Source organism: Stegastes partitus, unplaced genomic scaffold (assembly GCF_000690725.1).
Source record: "Stegastes partitus isolate 25-593 unplaced genomic scaffold, Stegastes_partitus-1.0.2 Scaffold2229, whole genome shotgun sequence".
NCBI classification, from domain to species: Eukaryota; Metazoa; Chordata; class Actinopteri; family Pomacentridae; genus Stegastes; species Stegastes partitus.
In genome coordinates this window covers 58758-62788 of record NW_007579960.1, presented here as the reverse complement: position 1 = coordinate 62788, position 4031 = coordinate 58758, and positions in this window count along the sequence as shown.

The following is a 4031-nucleotide window of genomic DNA, read 5'->3' as shown; positions in this document are numbered from 1 at the left end:
ATGAGGGAATTTCATGCAATTTTTTCAATTCAATTCAATTTTATTTGTATAGCACATATTTACAACAACAAGTCATCTCATAGCGCTTCACAAAGGCAGAAACAGAAACACCCAACAATCCAAAACATCTGGATTCCCTATAAGCTTCAATTTTTTGTTAAAATGACTTTATTTAATTGTGTTTTCTGCACCTTAAAATGATAGAAATCAGATAAAAACAGGTTCCTCATCGGAGATCCAGTTAATGGTTGGATTTGTTGGTTTTTAGTGAATGTTCTTATATCGTCAAAACTTCAGCTATAAATAAATTAGTCTGATTTGTCTCCGTGAATTGCATAATTTATAATTAGCCTGGACTGTTTGCTATATCATTACATTAGTTTGTTTATTCTCAGTAATGAAGATAGTCTTTATATGTGTCATTATATTCAGGTGAAGTTGTGTTTTTTGGTCATTTTTGTTGAGTTTTATCACCAAATGTGTAAATGATGCTGGTAAATCACACTATAATGAACATTATAGGGTCTTAAAGACAAAATACTTCAACTTGTGAGGTTAATTTATGACATCAATCATAATCTTTTTTTGCTAAAATGCACTTTTTGGTGCAACATCTGTTTTTATTAACACATGTGGGATAAAATCTGGTGACCTGACTTCACCACAGCCGGAGCATTACTTGTATGAGGTAGTTATTTATCCCCCTTCAGGACTTCTGGTCACTTTATTGTGTTTTAAAACAGAACCAGACAGACGGTGTTTCAGGTCCAACAGGCCTCGACTCTCGTAGTAAAACCAGCTGAAGCTCTGCAGCGTTCAGGTGCAGTTTCTGGTGTTGTTTTTTTCTTTGCGGCGGCCCGAGGAGGCGGCGCTGCCCTCCGGTGATGAATCATCCAACCAGAGGATCGCAAACCGACGGAGGAACAAGGTCGCCGTCGCTCTGCAGCTCGTCCATCTGCGCTCACCTCCAGCTCGTATGTGAACCCGGCCTCCACGCCGGGGGAGTCTAAACTTAGCCGACGGAGCTCCTCCCTGCTCCTCCCCCGGTGCACCGAGCGGCCGTTTGTTATTTTAATTGTGCACCTGAACGTCGCAGGTGTGAAAGACTCCCTGCAGCCGCTAATGAGCGATCCGTCATGTGGACGAGGAGCAGCCCAGACGAGGGAGGATGAATCAATGGAGGTCGCAAACCCTCTTAAACTCCAGCATTTAAACATCTTTAGCTCCTCTGGAGTCCCGGCAGGCCGCCGTGGGCTCAGCGTCAGGCAGGCCTCCCCGTTAAAAACACCGCTCAGGGACGCTATTGTTTCTCATTTACGAGTCATAAATGTCACATTTTCACATCAACAGACTAAATTTAACTCCCCAAACCCCAGAACCTGCCAGTCCATCGCAAACTCAAGTCACGCTTTCAAGAAAACCTCCAGAACAACACAATTCACTGGAACCAGAAGCTGTGGAGTCAGAAAAACCGTCAGTTTATCCACAGTTCTGACACATTTTAATGGATTTTATGTGACATGTAGAAAATTCACTAAATATCAGTTTAAAATTATGATTCTTTTAATCAATATTATTTTATCCTACATGTCAAAATACAAAAAAATATGAATATAAGCACAAATATTCTAAGTTTTTGCAGATTCTTCTCTCAAATGAACACCTGAGTGAAAAATATGAATGTTGAACATTTAAAACAGACTAAAAATAAAAATCTACACAGAAAACACGACAAAATCTGACACCAACCACACAGTTAATTTACACCTTTGAAGGCAATAATTACACCATTTATCAGAGTCAGAATCTATAAAACCAGAAAAAAATTGTCAGATTTTTAACTTTCTGAAAGTTCTTGAACACATCATGTGAGATTTTTGGCTCCATGTGGAAAATTAAGTAAATTTAAGTTAAAAATCACGACTTTTTATCCAGTTTACTTTATTCTACATGTGCCAAAATATATATAAAAAATATGAATAAAAACATAATTATTGTAAATATTTACAGATTTTCTGCTGCAACACGACTGCCTCAGTAAAAAGTATGAATCTAGAAAATTAAAATAAACTGATATGATCATTTATCAATATTATTATCCAGTAATAGTTAAAAGAAAAGAAAAAACAGTAATGGTTTTAGCTTCAAAATCTAAATATCTAAAGGATGTGGAGCCACTGTTTTTTCTTTTTTATTGGTGTTGGTAGCATCTGTAGGAAAACAATCAGATTTTTTAAAGTTTTGTAAAATAAACTGAAATGAAAAATCAGTTTAACTTTTCTGCTTCCCGTCGTTCTGAACAGAAGACGAGTTCTCCAGTCCAGAGGTTTAGTCCTGTAGAGCAGCCAAACAAACATTTTAATCATCACTTCAGACCCTTCAGCGAGCTGCAAAGACCAACGAAGAAGAAGAGATCCCGTAGACATTATGCCCTGAATCTCGCCTTGCAGGCAGCACGTCGCCACATGTGAGCCTTACGTCAGCGTCTTTTACCCAAACTGACCGTCAGCGTCCTGTTAACGGACGGACCCGACCGCTCGCTTTGCCTTTTGGAAGAAAGTTTTGCCTGAAAGTCTGTCCTGAGGGTAAAATAGCGTCTGAGCTCCCTCAGGTCCTGGTTGGTCCGGACCTGGTTTAACATGTTGGAGGTCGTTGACCCTCCACAGGAGTCATGGCGCCCTTCAGCAGCTGAACCTCCACATCTGTCAGAACTTTAAAGTACCAGACCCCAAAACCAGATCATAGCAGCGTTTCATCAAACGGAACCGTTCAAACCGTTTAGTTCTACAGAAACAAGCAGCTCCGGGTCGACCCGAGGCCTCGGCACCTCCTGCATGTTCACTCTGAAGCAGCGGGTCAGCAGGAGGAGGTCCGATATGGCCTCGGGTCCATCACAACCAGAGTCCAGCCAATGTCAGCGTGAAAGGTCAGCGGGCTGCACCGGTCCGTTACCGTCCTCCTCCTCCGTCCTCCTCCGTCCTCCTCCATCCTCCTCCTCCGTCCTCCTCCGTCCTCCTCCGTCCTCCTCTTGAACCACTCGACTCTCCGACATGCTCCTCTGCTGCCTCTTGAACCTCTTGAACCTCCTCCTTCAACACTCCAGAGCTCTCCACCCGCCTCTCGGTCAGCTTCTTCTGTTCCCGTCACCAGCCTCCTCCTCCTCCTCCTCATCTCCTCCTCCCTCTCCTCGTCTCCTCATCAGCCTCCTTATCTCCTCCTCCTCCTCCTCCTCCTTATCTCCTCCTCCCTCTCCTACTCGTCAGCCTCCTTCTCATGTCTGCTGCCCGGCCTTGCTCCCTCTCCTCCTCGTCTCCTCATCAGCCTCCTCCCCTCCTCCTCCCTCTCCTCGTCTCCTCCTCCTCCTCCTCCCTCTCCTCCTCGTCTCCTCATCAGCCTCCTTATCTCCTCCTCGTCTCCTCCTCCTCGTCTCCTCCTCCTGGGTCCTTCCTATAGATTATTCAGATGGCTCCCTGGTTGCACTTCTTGGTAGATTGATCGTCTTTAATGAACTCAGTGCATCTATGCGACGTGTCGCTGCAGCTTCATGCATCGGACGTGTTCAGAGAAAGAACCTGAACATCTGCAGACTGAGTTTGTGTTCATGTTTACATCAACGTGTTCAGTGTTCGGCTGCTTCGAGGTGTTTTCAGAACGTTAACGTGGAAACAAGACAAATGTTGGTTTTTATTTAACCTCTGAACCAGAAAACAGTGAGAAGCAGCTCGCTTGAAACGCTTTACATACACATATATTGTTTTTGTTGTTTTGTGACTTGTGTCGTCTCATGTCGTGTTTTCATTTCCTATGTGTTGCGTTTTGATGTCTTGTGACTTGTTTGAATCTTAATGTCGTCGTGTCTTGTGTGTGTGTTTTTTTGTTTGTTTTGTGTCTCGTTTGTGTCGTTTCCTGTCTGGGTTTTGTGCTTGTTTTCTTGTTTGTACAGTTTTATGTCTCGTTTTTGTTGTTTTGTGTTTAGGTTGTGTTGTTTTGTGTGTGTTGTTTTGTGTGTGTGTTGTTTTGTGTGTGTGTGT